Source organism: Furipterus horrens, unplaced genomic scaffold (genome assembly GCF_987537825.1).
Source record: "Furipterus horrens unplaced genomic scaffold, mFurHor1.1.pri manual_scaffold_9, whole genome shotgun sequence".
Lineage (NCBI taxonomy): Eukaryota > Metazoa > Chordata > Mammalia > Chiroptera > Furipteridae > Furipterus > Furipterus horrens.
Genome location: NW_028327179.1, coordinates 40,390,285 through 40,406,629, shown reverse-complemented (window position 1 = coordinate 40,406,629; position 16,345 = coordinate 40,390,285). Strand labels below are relative to the sequence as shown.

At 35.1% G+C, this 16,345-nt stretch overlaps 1 pseudogene across 1 annotated transcript in view; it reads right to left on the bottom strand.

Moving 5' to 3' along the window:
• The window catches only part of LOC150001638 (semaphorin-3D-like), a 249,311-nt pseudogene that overhangs the window by 53,134 nt on the left and 179,832 nt on the right, over positions 1–16,345 (bottom strand). Inside the window, exon 7 of the transcript XR_016512977.1 lies at positions 14,160–14,303. The product of XR_016512977.1 is annotated as a semaphorin-3D-like (transcript). The remainder of the gene's footprint in view (positions 1–14,159; positions 14,304–16,345) is intronic.

Sequence of the window (16,345 nt, the reverse complement as noted above, 5' to 3'; positions counted from 1 at the left end):
ATAGAAACATATGGTAATCACAGAAATTATTTAGAACTTGGACAAACAAAAGACCTTTTTGGCAGCTGTATTTTGGCACTGCTACTGTTTAGAATTGCTGGCACATGGTGATAATAAGCAAAAAAACATCTAGTTGAATTTCTAATAGTTTTTAATACTCATCAGAAATTGTACTCCCTTATTCCTTTAATTGGCCCTGGCTGGTTTAGCTCAGTGGATTGAGCGTCGGCCTGCGAGCTAAGTGTCGCTGGTTCGATCTTCCAGTCAGGGCACATCAGAGAAGGAAAACTCTGACTCCAAAAAACCTCCGCTGCCTTGTGGCATACCTCTTCAGGGGAAAGGCTAAGGGAGTAAACCCTGACAGAAAATCCGGAGCCGGAGTCCCTAAGGCGGTTTGACGTTGTAGTCAACACCGGCAACTCCTGCGGCGCACCTGAAGCCAAGCTGTATTGACTCCGTCTTTCCCTTGGACCCTTCAGCTGCGAAGAGAGGGGGGGTCTGCTGCATGGGCAACAGCAGACCCTCCATATCACCCTGCCCAGGCTCTGTAGCTTCAGCGTCATCACAAGATGTCGATTCAACACGGGAGGAGACAGATACCGTGTCACTCCCGAGTCGGACTGCACAGCCATTCTCGGTGGTGCAGATAGACTCTTAAGAAGCTACACCATCGTCTCTCGAGACGGACGGCTGCCGACGACGACGACGACGATTCCTTTAATGCGACACCTCTCCAGATATGTCACTAACACCCTGCTTGCCAGGTGTTTAATAAACACATATTTAATAATTAGTGACTATCTAAAGATGCAAGATAAAATTGATAAGAAGTCTATAGAAAAGTATAGAAAAAACTATAGATAAATGCCAAAGAACTTCAGTCTCCTCTGAATTTTCTTTTCAGTGGGAAATTGAAGACAGGCTTCACTGAAGAGTTAGATTTAATACTGTCTTTAAAATGACAGGTAGGTTCAGACATGCAAAAATCAGTTCAGGAAATACTTCTTTTTTTTTTTTGATGCAGCAAGATGATTTATTTGGGTAGTTCAGGAAACAGTCTAAGTGCTAGAAACTAGGGAGGAAAAACAATAAGTGGAATAATTCAGAATATATATGAAGAACCAAGATAAATTTGGTTTAGATCAAGAATGGGGTAACCTAAGATAGTGGAGCAAACTATTATAAAAGTAAATTGGAGTAAGATCAAGGAAGGCTTTACTACCAGGCAAAGCATCTTTATGTTTAGAACACAATGAAGAATTACTAAAAGATTTGGTAATTAGCAAAGAAATCAAATGAGTTTTCTCTTAAGAAAGTAAATATATACTTCATTTAATAAAATAACCTATAAACATTTATAATTGCTCTTAAAATTATATTCTGTATATGGTGCTTCTAATAATTATTGTTACTCAAGAATAAAAATAATCTTTGTGTCAGCTAGCTATTGAATGTTGTCATATGTCTGCAAATGTGAAGGCGGCTTCATCTAGATATGGTTTTTATTGTTAATGTTAATATCTTTAGATTGCTAAATAAATATATAACCAAATGTTAATATGAATGAGGAAATATTCATGCTTCTTCTTACTGTGAGTTAATGTATAGCAGTATTCTAGTGAAAAAATATGTTATCTAGAATTATTCAAAAAGAAATTTTTAACAAATTTAAAAATACAAGGCAAATTATCTCTTTATCTTTCATAGGACCCTTGATGTATAATTTTATAAATTCACACACCTAGCCTTTATGTGTTTTTTTCACAGAGCTCTAGTTGTACTAAGCAGATCTCTAGTTAAAACTTTTTATTTTAATGTATTCTTCTTACATACTTAGCTATTTATTAGGTTCTCACTGCCTAATTGTATATTTTGAGACAATCAGTAATAAATACCAAAAATAGTGCTGATTCAACATATGTAAAGAAATGTATAAACTGTCATGACCATAATACCAGAAACTATATTTGGTTTACTGCTTTAGCCCTAGCACAGAATAGTTGCTCAAATTATTTTGCTAAGTGAATAAATAAATAAACTATTTGCTTGATGACATTCCTTTAAAAGATATACACATCACTACTTCATCATAAAAAGGAGAAGTCACATTCTCCTTTTAACATTTTATTAGATAAAAGTGACAATGAATGTCCACTTTCAAATACTGTCCCTCTTTTTAACTGTAATCATCACCCACATTTAAGATAAACAATGAAAAAAATTCTAACTATTCTGCTAGCTCCAAATTTGTTGGACAGAAAAGGGATTTATGCCATGCTCTCATATTTTCTTTCAGCTGACAAATGGAAATTGTAATCCTTTGAACAAAAGAATGTTCTAATGTTTTTTGGCCTACCCATCTAGCAGTAGCCCCCTGGCCCCTCAAGTAATAAAAAGATTTTTAAAAATCCAGGTCAAAGATGAAAGCCACCTGCTGTCAGCAAGGAAACAAGTATAGTTTCTGGGATAATAGCTCTCAGGAATGGATTATAAGCATTTAATGACTGGATAGTAACTCATACAGACATCCAGAAGCATGACCTGGATGGCAAAGTTCAGTTCCCCAGGAGCTGTATTTCTCCTGCAGGGAAGTGTCAGTTGGCTGACTGTTGACCAGCTCTCAGTCCCTGGATTTGTTTGCAAATCCACACAATCCCTCCCTGAGAACTTTAAGCCCAGAAGAGGGCTGAAAGGGACTTAACCACTTTTGTATTAAAGTGTCACCTCATTGCTTATTTTTGTGAAGTTCTAAAGAACACAACCTCTCACTAACACAATAGATTTATTATTGAGATGTCAGAATCAGCAGCTTTTAGTCACCCTTCACTCCTATGTGTCTCCACTCAATTTATCACGCTTCTTTGTGGGCAGATTGGCAAAAGCCTTGACATCCTCTACACAAAGATGCAGATGAAAGTAACAAAGAAATTAAATGTAAACAAGCCTGACCACAGGGGCTCAATCTGGGTGGTGAGTGCAAAGGGTCCCTGTTTTCCTATTTCCTATAGCTTTTTATATATTCATAATATATGTATTTTAATTTTGAAGTAATTAACATACAAAAATTAAAAAGGAAACAATTTACTATCTTTCAGAAACTTGAAAGTATAGTATTTCTGAGTCATTTGATTGGGTGATAGCTGCATGTTATGAAATACTATGACCTTCGAATCATAATAAGTACTAATTGGTAGATCAGTCATGAGACAAGTTACAGGTGATTCCATTTTCTTTCTACTGTCCCAGCAAATGTGCATCCTTATAAATCTTACCTAGATGTGTAGAGTAGCTACAAGCTGTCACACATAAACTTTTATTGAGTGTGTCCTTTGACCTTTGGGTCACTATGCTGGGTTCATGTGTTAAACACGGTTTTATCTATGTACACCATCCTCTTTGAGGATCTCTCAGCACTTTATAAATATTGTCATTTTCACTGGTATATTAGGAAACAGAAACTTGAGGAAAATGTAATGATTCACTATCAGCTCCAATGCTCTTAACTCCTAAAGATTTTATAAATCAATGAAATCTCCAAGATATTTATGAACATGCTATAATATATTAAAATATGAATGTGCATTCATAAATGTGTAACCACAATGATGACCTTAAACTGAAGGACATCAGGCTCTTCAAACCAATAAACATTGGGGAATGATACACCCTCAGCACTTATAAAAAAAAGAAGTTTGATGCTGGAGTCAGAGGTATAAATTCTCCTTTGCATAAAATTTACTTCTTTTGCCCAATGCTGATCTTTCTTTGTGCAGAAATACCCTGCGACACTTTGAAACTGTACTCTAAGCATCTTTTGTGCAACCTTTCACCAGTTTTACCCATTAACAACGTTTCATCTCAGAGATTTTACTGGAACCAGCTCTGCCTACCTTTTTCTGAAATGTGACCTAAGTACTACTGTAATCTAAGTCTAAAAGAATGTTTTCCATAACTGAAACTGTCACACTGAGGCAAGTACATAGTTGACCTTTTTTACACATTTAACAAATAAGATTAAGGCAATTTAATACTCATGTTTTCCATGTGACACCTATATAATACTTCAATAAACCATTAATATATTTTATCTGATATACCAGTTATAATAACAGCTGTACCTAGCAGGTTTTAAATAGTCTCATGTTGAGATTTGCCTTCAAATCACCAAAAGACACATTTGCACCGAGAAATGTTGGAGACATCATCACAGCGACTGACATTTCAGAGCAATTGTCCAATCTGCTTTTCCCTGTGCTGCCTCAATCTTCACTGAGTTATTTCTAGGGATAGATTTGAGAATCTTTGTAAACTTAACAAGGATGGTCTATATGGGTATGCATAAGTAAATAATGAGAATAATCCAAAAACAGAATGGCTTATTTAGGAGCTTGAAATTATGATCATGGTGTGAGAGAGATAAATGAAACTTGGAATAAAATCTTGAGAGCCTCACTAGAAGAGCATTCCATATGCTATATTAAAACATATTGTTACACTGAGAGGAAGAACTTAAATGAGGATGTTTTAATACATTAAATGAAGTAATGAAAGATAGTGAATTATACCAGCTGAATCAAATCAGAGAACTGTATTGCATTTTCCTTTTTAGCCTATGAGTCTTCTATTATAATATGCTATAACTACATGTAATGCAACCATTTCATTGAGATGCCAAAAAAAAAGTTCTGACCACTAAAATATAAAAGCAAAGAATGAAAATAACGAGTCTTCTACATCATTTTCTAATAATCTTGACATACCTTAATAGTAGAAAAAACACAACTATTCAAATTCAAACATCTCAGACAAAGGAGAGAAGAAAAAGCGCACAAAAACTTGTATGACAGGTATTGAACACAGTGGTTTTTTTTAAGCAATCAACTCTGTAGAGGCTCTCAAGGCAAAATGCAATTTTTTTCTTAAAAAGAACTCTAGTGTTCAGAGATGACTGTTTTTGACTTTGCCATTGGAGAGTTGAAATGGAGAACATGTTTTTCTAACTGCTTCAAAAACTTGTAAAAATTATTTAAAATACAGGACTTGAGTAACATACAATATTAAAAAATTCAGTTTCTAAGATTTAACAAATTAAAATTAGATAAATCTAGGCATATTAGGCAGTCTCTTTCAGCTAAGTTCAGAGTTCACTAAATTAAAAATAAAAAGCTAAGCCAGCTTTATAAACCTTCGCCTAGGAATTTCTTACAGGAAAACAGATGGAAGTGGAGCAAAAGCACATCTGTAACTCGTGGGCTCTAAATCTCTCACTTAGGTTGTAAGTGACATGCTGAAAGTAAGCAAAAAACAAACAACAAATAAACCCACAACCTGGTGGAGATCAATAAATACAGAAAGTGTCATTGGCCTAAAAACACAAATCTTCAAAGGCAGTAATTGTCCAAATATGACCGTATATCAAAATAGACAATGCCAGTGGAGTGGAGGCAAAGGGCTATTTATTAGCCCCCCAGGCAAGTTATGTGAAAGCGCCATCCAAACTGAATTCCTGGCATAGACAGAGGAAATACTGCAGAATAAAAAAAAAAAAAAGAAGAAAGAAAGAAAAGAAAAGAACTGGCATAACCTACAGCTGGAATCCAGAGTGGGGAAACACAAGTAAGCTAGTGGACAATGCTTCCAAAAATAAATAGAATCCAAAAATAATGCAAAAGCAGTCCTGAGGCAGAAAGCTGTAAGCAAGCCTCACTGAAGTGACTGAAATTTCCACACATTAACTTACAGGGTAGGTCTTCAAGGGACACACGCATGTGTAATACACATGTGGTAATGAACATAACATAGACATAAACAATAGCTTCTGAAAGCACTAACTTGTAAAGTAAATAGACATATTTTTTTTCAGAGGGTTTATTTCATGCTATTTCACCTGTTGGTTCAGTCAGCATGTGTTACCTTACCAAGAAGATCTATGTAATTTACCACCTATGAGAGCAGTCCAGGGTGCAAGGTTCCCCTTTAGTACTTAAAAATATTGGCTGTTCTACAGAATCCACGAATCACAGAGCCTGGCAAGGATTTTAGAAATCATTCTAGGCTAAGCTCCTTATTTTAAATATGAAAACACTGAGAAAGTAGTTTGACCAGAAAGTATTAACACAACTGAAAAATTATTCATTAGTAAATGTATTCTGCCACCTGCAATGATGAATTTTAAAAACATTCTTTGGATGAAGGTAACTTTTTCTCCTAAGGCTGTCGGTGATCACCATAGCCTTATGAAATTATCTTCTAAGTCAGTTTCTTTACTAGTTAGCATTTCTCCCTGTCCACACCTTTTGTCCAATATTTGCATTGTTCAAATTATTGATACAACTTTACCAGATCTGTCTCCAAATCCTTTAAATACACACAGAAATGAGATCCAAATATTGCTAAAAACAAGGGCAAAATAATAACAGTAATTTCACCCTTTAAAACTAATAAAATATTAGCTCTTTTCAGTAACCTTTGGTAGCTAACCTGTCTCCAACCTCCCAATACACATACACTACCGCCCTTCCACTCCTAAGCACAGTTTGTTGATCTGGCTCCAAAAGTGTGCACGTATGACGTGTGTGTGTGTGTGTGTGTGTGTGTGCATGTGTACGTGATTTTTGACATTTAACTCACTTTGGTATGACTGTGTACTTACATTATTTACAAGTCAGTTTCTTATATTGTTAATTGCTTGAAAACAAAAATCTACCTAAGTCACCCTTGTTTTCTGATACCTTCCTCAGTATCTGTCACAAATTCACATGATCTCATTTAAGCCTTTGATTTGACTGGTAAGAGGCATAGAAGAGATGGGTGTCCTGATTTTCTAGGTTAAGAAACTGAGCTAGGAAGAAGTAGAGCAGAGATATGCAAACCTAGATCTGATTTCAAGTTGAATATTCATATTATTTGGGCAAAAGTTATCATTCTTACTGCCAAACCTAACACCAAATTTTTAATCATAATTTAATTGACTTGCTTTTAGTGCATGACTACTGAAAACTGCTTTTTTCTTGAAAAAGCTTTTTTTTCTTTGACTTCTGACAACATTCTTGCCCAGTTCTCCAACTAGCTTTCAAAGTCTTTCTTTGCAATTGTCTTTGTAGACACTTCCTTCTTCTCTTTCTTAAATGTCATTGTCTCTCAGGATTCTGTCCTTTCATTTTGATCTTGCACTACACATTTTCTGGGCAATTTCAGACACTTTCATGACTTCAAGAACCACTGCTATACTGGTAACTTCCAAATTCATGAGTCCAGACACTACTGAACCTCTGGTTCATATTTTTCAGCTTGATATTATAGCAGCCACCTCAAGTTCCACATATGCAAATATAAAATCTTTACCCATAATGATGGTGTTTCTTGCCTCAAATATCAGAATGCATCTCTGCACATTTTCCTAAGCTGTCTTATCTTCTGGAAACCCCAATTACTAAGAATATAGAAGCCCTTGTCTACAAGGCAAGTATTAGAGTATCTGGGATAGGATTAAGGGAGAATTAAAATACATTGAAGACCTAAAAGAACTTCCATATACCCGGTAGAGTCAATATTTGCAATGTCAGTCTGTCCAATTCATAGACAAGAAAGATAAAGCTTATGAAGACTGTTGAAATTTTGTGTACATTTTAAAGTGAAAACAGTCACTATCGTGATAATTTTCCATTTACTCATTATAGTCACAGTGAATCTCTTAATTCTTTAAATGCTTTTTAAAAGCCATCTCTGAGATTTCACATGTGCTCTCCCTTCCACCTGAAATATTCTCTCCAATTCTTGACACCTTTGCCCTAGAATTTCCTAATCATTTTCAACATCTGGTTCAAAAAGTCGCTTTCTCAGAGATACCTTCCATAACCAATCAAAAGCCCACTTATTTTTCTAAATTGCACCCTGTGATTTTTCCATTATAGCATATATCACATATTAATATCTGTGTTTTCAATTACACATTAATCTCTGTTTTCTTGTTTAATTCCTATATTATCTACTAGGTGTAAGCTCAATGACTACAAGTATAGTGTCTTTTTTTTTTTCCAGAAAAAAAAGAAAACTATAAAACTACTGCTTAACATAGTGTCATACACTGGGTCAATTATCAATAAGTGTGTTAAGTAAATGAATGCTTTGGTAGTGTACATTTATATTTAGCTACTAGCCACATAATGCTATTTAAATTATTTTATCAGCATTAAAATTCATTTCCTCTGTCATTCTAGTTATATGTTAACACAGCCACGTGACTACTGTGTTGGAGAGCACAGATATATTGGTAGAACATTCCCATCATCACAGAAAGTTGTATAGGACAGCACTAGTCTACAATAATCAATAAAAGAGTGGTAATAAATTAAGGACTTTTTAGAAATCTACATATAGATTCTATCTTAGAAATATCTCTTGAACTTACCCATATATCTTCATTTCTAATGTCTTTAGGAAACCACCTAACATGTCTTCCAGGCACAAATATTTTTTAGCCCATACACATTCCTCAAATTATTGCTAAATATATATTACCTATCAAGTCACTTCTCTGCTTAACACATTTTAACTTCTCATTGCCTACAGCATAGTTTAAATTCCTTAACATAGAAATAAGACTTCTTTTCCAACTTGGCACCTCAATCTCAAATGACATTGTTCCCCACTTACAACCCCTTAGCTCCACTTACAAGATTTCACTGTTCTAGAAACAAAATATGCTCTGTGACAATGCTGTGTAAAATACTTCCTACCTCCCATATAGGATCCAATTTCTTAGCTTTTCTGAAGATATGTAGAGTTTTCAGCTCCGACCTCTATCATATAATGTGATTATTTTTTTACATCTCTATTACTTTCTCTGTACCACGAGGTTTTAAAGAAAAGAGGATAATAGCTTACTTATTTCTCAGTGCCTAGTGTACTGCATCTTGCATAGAACTTACATTTTATTATTGAAATAATACAATAATAACATAGTGAATACAGTATTCCCTCACTTATCACAGGTATTACGTTCTAGACCGCCTTGCAACAGGTAAAAAAAAACTGCAAAGTAGGAACCTTACATTTCTTTTAGTCTTTATATATATTTTAAGGCTTTGCTGTATAAACCCTTCCCACACACTTATAAACCGTTCCCAGTCCCTTATTAACCTTTCCGACTCCCTTATTAAGCTTTTACCCACTTTTATAAACACTACTTATGTTCTTAAACATATTCTACAAACTTAAACCTATGCAACTTTAACAATATATGTATACAGTACTGAAAAATCCCTCGATATAGCAAAAAATCCGCAATAAATAATTAAATATAATATTTTTTAAAAAATTCCACAATACAGTGAGGCTGCGATAAGTGAACTGCAATATAGAAAAGGGGCTACTGTAAATGAGTCCCAAAATTTACCTTATTCTGTAAAGAATCCTTTAGTAATTCTTGCATACTTTCAACCTACTTCCAAAACTCTCTCCCCACCAATCACTATATACTACTCAGTCTGAAAATAAGTATCTTTGAAAAACCAATAAAACAACTTTTTCTTTAGTTTAGGAGCTCAAGAGATAGGGAGCTCTTAAATGGTTAATAGTTTTTCACTGGGCTGAAATTATCAGTTAAAAATTAACACAAATAAACAACTACCACAGCAAAAACAACAAAGCCTGAATATTTCCAAATAAGTAGGTTATATGGAAAAATCATGGTGGAAAAATAATATCAAGGACTCCTATGTTAGTAAAAAGCTTTGTAAACTCTGTAAGATATACACAGTTAACTCTTAGTTCTCTATAACATGATCTCTTCCTTCTTAGATTTTTTTTTATATCTCTCAAAATCAATGTTGTTTCATAGCAGAGATGCATTCTGTTATTACTTTTTGAAAATAGAAAAACAATCCTGTAATAACACAATGGGGGTAAAAAAGATAAAACAACAGAGAGGAATATATTACAAATGTCAGAATAGCATTTTTATGTGAAATAATATGTAACAGCAACAAGGATAAGGTTTGGCAGAATATCACATTAAAAAAATATTTTTTAAGCCCTGTCTGCTGTGACTCAGTGGATAGAGCATCGGCCTGCGATCCAGTGTCGCTGGTTCAATTCCCAGTCAGGGCACATTACTAGGTTACACGTCAGGTCCCCAGTTGGAGGCGCAAGTGAGAGGCAACCACACAGTGATGTTTCTCTCCATCTCTTTCTTCTTTCCCCTCTCTCTAAAAATAAAATAAATAAACAAATAAATACCTAAATTATTTAAAAAAAATTTTAATCTTGTCAATGAAGTCACCACTTAGAAATGCTCACTTTTTGCCACATATTAATCCTAAATTACTAAATAAGGATAAAGAGATGAGCAGGGCATGTTGCAATTGAGAAATTACAGAGAAAACAGTTAGAACTAAATATTATAAACATTTGATCAATAGATCATATGCCTCGTGGGTAATTCTAAAAGATGGTGTTCACTTAAAACAATGATTAAGTAAAGAGATACACTAAAGTAAGAATCTCTATTGTATCTTTTTTTTTTTAAAGAAAATTTATCCATCACATGTCTTTATTTGAATCTCACAATTTGTTAGCTTTTTATCCAAAAACAATAGCATGAGAAAAATCTTGCTGTGTGGCCTCAGAGGTTTTATGGTGAGAAGACTCAAGTATTAGAATTTTCTCTGCCTTTTCAGTTCTACAGGAAGATGTACAGAATTTAAATAAAATATGCCATGGATGACACTTAAAGTCTACACTATATTTTTAATACAACATTTTATAAATGGGGCAACTCAATTTCTTTTTAAAATATTTCTCCACCTCTAAGATTAACTTTCAGTATATTGAATAGTAGAATAAAAACATTGCTTAACATTATAAATGAATCTTGATCAATTAATTGGATTAAACTTATCAAGAAATAAGTATTGCACTGGTTCACAAAACACACAGTTGTTAAACAAGTTCATCAGAAAGTGACCCTTGAAATACATTTCATTGGTTATAAATCTCTTATGACATATTTAACATAGCTCATTTATACAAATGATGTCAATCTTCAGCACAATCTTTCAGGTTGAGGATACTGCTGTACAAGGCATACTTCAGTACACCAAGATGATCATTACTCTCTAGGCAAGAGGCTTCGAGAAAATTACCGTGAATTCTTAGACTCTGAAAAAATGAGGCTGCTTTTCAGAGAACCTGTCCCCTGCGGGTGAAGGGATCAGTAGGAGACAGCATTACTGGCTAGGACTCCAGGTAAAGACTCATCTGTGCTCACAAGTCAGCCTCACCCAAAAGTCATGTTTTCCTTAGCACTTTTAAGTGCAATGATGGTTTGTATTACTGTCCCTGGAAGTGTTTGAAAGCCTGAGGCTCAGCCTGAGATAATAGAAATGACAAGCTCAGATGGAAGAAAATGAAAAGTTGGTACAGACTTCCGGCCAAGATGAAGGCTTAGACTGACACGCTCAGTCTCCCTCTACAACTAGAAAGAAATACAACTACCTCAAAACAAAAGACAACTAGAAATTCCAGAAAATAAAACTACATGGAAGCCCAATGTATGAAGTTATAAACCAGCGATGCTCGTCGAACAGGTAAGAAGAGTGAAAGTGGGCAGTGCTGTTTGCAGTAGCACCAGGGACAGCAGCAGGGAGAGCAACCCTGGCTGCAGTTGAGCCCCAGCAGAATCCGACCCCAATGCTGGGAAAAGCAGCCACAGCATTGCCTCAGACAGTGAGGCCCAGAGAGCGGGAGGACGGATCCCAGTCTCCCAGCAGAGAATAATGGCAGGAATCCATCTTGGACCCCTGCCCACACAGAAAGTGCCACAGTGCTGTGAAATAGGTTACAGATCACCACTGGTCGCTGGGTAGTGAAGACAAAGCACCACAGAGCGGCAAAATAGGTTGTGTATCACTGCCAGTCACTGGGTTGTGACGAGTACACAGGCACTGCCCCCTATTGCCTGCCCAAGAAAGCAAAACACAAATCTGTCAAAATGAGGCAGACAACTATAGAAATCCCAGTGGCACAGTTCACCAGGCAGCAAATGAAGAATCTGACAGATGAACAAATATGAAACCTGTCAGAGGCTCAGTTCAGGGCCATTGTTATCAGGTGGCTTATAGAATTAACAAAAGATTTGGAAAAAGATGAGAAAGGATTGAAAAACACTCATACTGAAAAGAACAAAACTACATATGAGACAAATAGTGAGGAAATAAAATCCAGAGTTCAAATCAACAAACTGGAACATAGAGAAGGAACAAACAGTCAACCAGTGCAGAGAGAGGAAACGGGAAGCAAGGATGAGAGGATCAGAAACCTCTGGGACAGCTATAAGAGACTGAACATAAGAATCATAGGATTGCCAGAGGGCGAAGAAGAAGAACTAGAAATTGAAAAATTAAGTGAAAATATAATAAAGCAGAACTTCCCAAACTTGGGGAAGGAAATAGACTTACAGGTCCAGGAAGCACAGAGAGTTCCAAAACAACTGGACCCAGGGAGAACCACTCCAAGACACATTATAATCAAAATGTCAAAAGTTAAAGATAAAGAGAGAATCTTAAAAGCAGCAAGAGAGAAGAAAAGAATCATGTACAAAGGGGTCCCAATTAGACTATCAGCTGACTTCTCAAGGGAGACCCTGAAAGCAAGAAGGGTCTGGCAAGAAATATTCAAAGTAATGAGAATCCAAACCCACAACCACAAATACTCTATCCAGTGAAATTGTCATTCAGAAGAGAAGGGCAGAGAAAGTGCTTCCAGGACAAAATAAAACTGAAAGAGTTCATTAGATCCAAACCACTATTATATGAGATGTTAAAGGGACTGGTTTAGAAAAAAGAGGATCAAAACAATGAACACTAAAATGAAAACTGCAACACAAGAACCACCAACAGAAGCTAGGGAATCAAAACAAAGGCAAACTAAATAGGCAACGAGAGTGGAAAAAGAACTATAGGTATGGGGAGCATATTGGGGAGAGTTCAACAGAAATAGGGAAGGGGGAAAGGGAGGGAGACAGTACAGGAATTAAGAAGCATAGTAGGAGGGAGTGGAGTAGACAGGAAGAGGCTTAGAAGAACTATATGCACAACCAATGGACATGGACTAAAAGCGGGGGACAACTGGAGGGAGAGGGGCCACCGGGTGGAGGGGAGCAGAGGGAAGGGAAATTGGGACAACTGTTATCAGTATAATCAATAAAACATATTTTTTAAAAAAAGAAAGAAAAATTGGTACAAGACCAAAACAAGATTCCCACTGAGAATATTTATTAGTTTAACAGCTCTTTCTTGTAATAAATGAATTTATGCTTAAGGTGTCTGTCTATTTAAGAAATGTTATTTTAGTGAAGATGCATTCAACTAAAAAAAAATAATATGCTAAAGTCAAAAGTGGATTCAGTAGCATTATTATTCTGCAAAGCTTGTTTCCACTCAAATGAGAGTTTTGATAGCACAAAATAGAAGTCTCATAGAGTTTCTGTATTTTCCTGTAATGTACATAAAATAACAATATTAAAGAACTAATTGTAATGTTCTTCAAAATAATTGCTGCATTTTGGTTTATTTGTGTTATTTTCCCTCTTTATCTCATTTTCTTTCAGAACCTAGCCTAGATTAATGCCATAAAAATATATATTATAGTGTTACTATAACCATATTTTCAATTTATTTGATCCAGGTAAAGATATATAATTTTAGATAGTAATGAGGTCTGTGTTTTGATAAAGATACAAGGTATTTTTAGAGTTTAAGTTACTCTAGAGCTTATCTTAAGTTGCCTTCAATTTCAAAATAGAATTATTAAATGTACAAGAATATTTTAACCTCCGTGAATTAGGACAATACAGTGAGTTTACTGGAAAATCACTGATTAGCAAAAGAGAAAGCCCACCAGTGAAAGGAGCAGGGTTCCAAAGAGATTCACACCTGGGCAACAGCTCAGGCACCAGATTAGTAAACTGTAATTTTGAAAAAATTAAATCTTTTCTTTTCCTTTTTCCATTTATTATAGATCTCAAGAATTATACATGTAAGAAAGTATGAATATATCCTACCACTTATAATTAATGGGCATTAACTTTTACTTCCACAGTCCATAGGCAATTTTTCATACACATTCATATATGCCTAAGCAAAATAAATATATCTTACCTTGCACACACTTCCAAGTCGAGAAGGAATCATCTTATCGGAAGTACTGCCTACTCGAGATGATTCACGAAAGAAGAAATATATATTTATCATCATCTGGATTACAGGTGTGTGGTACGGGGAAAGTTCCAATAAAGTTTGCTTCTTTTGGAAAGAAAAGAAGCTTTAAATTAAAATAATGAAATATTTTAGCCACAATACCACTGGCATCTTTTGTATGTAAAACAGTAGAATTTTTAAAATTTAACAAAAAGTGGAATGTGGGAAATGAGACATATACAAAAAATAAATATGACACATGTAAAAACATGTCTTCACATGAAGAGGCCCTAAACAAGTTCTCTAGGAACTCTAGAGAGCAGGTGAGAAGATGACTGGCTGATAGTCACTATTTTGGCAACTCAACTAAATTACTTATAAAGCCCTTTCAAACTTGCAGTTTCTATGATTTATAGTCTCCTTTTATATGATGGAATCACTGCTTTTTAACCACAATATCTATTATAAAAAGCTCAGGAAAAACCATGAACATATCCTAAATTTTGTTATATTATGAAGTTATTTGCTGCATTTGTGTAATTGCCAATGGGGTGAGTAGGGGGAGGTGGGAAAAAAATGAATAATGTGTGGGTTAACTCCAGTGTGGGCTCTGGAGGCATTTTCTTCAGGTTTATATCACGTCTCTGCCACTTACTAGAAAGGTGACCTTAAAAAATTATTTATTTTCTCCATGCCTCAATTTTATTATACCTAATATAAGCTTACCAATATTATCTACCTGCTTCAATAAGTGACATCATGAATTAATATATGCAAAGCAGTATCTGACAGTGACTAACACATAAGGGTCCAGTAAAAGTTGTTTATTATTAAGATGCAGATTACAGTGATAATCATTATTAGTACTATGACCACAAAAAAATGAAAAAAAAAAGGCACATCCATACAATTGTTAGAACAATATGTAGTTGTTAAAAATGAAATAGTTCTAAATATGCTGCCATAGAAAGATGTCCATAATCCAGGTTGGGTGCAAAAATACTGGTAATGCTTTAAATCCTTTGCACTGCATCAGTGAGAAAATGATCTGAGTTACTAATTCCTTATTTAAAAGGTATTGTGCATTTGAAGTTCTGATTGTATATAATTGTGAGTTAACCAGGTCACAGATCTGTAATTGGGTGGTACTAGTTCAGAAATAATTCTTTTGATTAAAGCAAAGCAAAAAGAGTGGTTGAGAAATAAGGAAGGGACTTCAGTTAAGTAGAAAACGCGAGACACCCAGAAAGAAGCACAGAGCGTTGTTCAGAGGGCAGAAGCAGAGAACAAGAGAACCCTCCACCCCACCCACCTAAACCCCCAACCACCCCAAATACAAATATATGAGAGGTGAAAAAGATCAACACTGCCTTCTCTAGAGATTTGCCCAGGGCCCTGATTGCTGTGTACCCCAGGAGACTAAAAATCACTCCTTTGGAAATGAAGAGCAGTTGGTCAATAGCCTTGTAAACAAGGCTTCACAGTAGCCTTCTCCAACAGACGAAAGTTAGTGTTTGATTCTAAGTGATGGGTAGTTCAGTCTTTATCACCCCAGCTCTCTGGGGTAGCCCTGGTCTCCCAGAAATTTCTTCTGTGCTCAGATGCGGAGCTTTGAAAGGAAAAGGAGGATGGGGGTATACAGGCACAAACTTTCTATGCTTTGTTTTTTATTATTTCCATGTTCTTTTCCTGGAATTTAGAACTTCAATGGATTCATACACTCCTGTAATCTCTCTTTGACACAATCCTAGATTACATAAAAGTTAAATTTTAGAAAACCGTGAAGGATGTTTTAAATTTTCTTTTCTAATTGATCCTAAATTAGCAAGGTTCATTAACAATTCTCCTTTTTTATTTATGTGTACTACCTATTCTTAAAAATAAAACTCTTTGTGAAAATAATTTTTTCTACAAATGTGATATTAGGATTTTAGCAAATTCATCAAAATAGAGACTACATTTAATTACTACTATATTCAAGGCATTAGAAAAGAAAAACTGGTAGGATTAAGGAACATAAAAATTAATAAAACTGACTCTTCACTTTAAACCAGTTATAATCTAGATTAAAGAAATATTAACTAATGGCCAAGATACATGGCTAAGAAGAAAACCTGGTGTTAATGTTTCCAATGACTTAAAAGAAG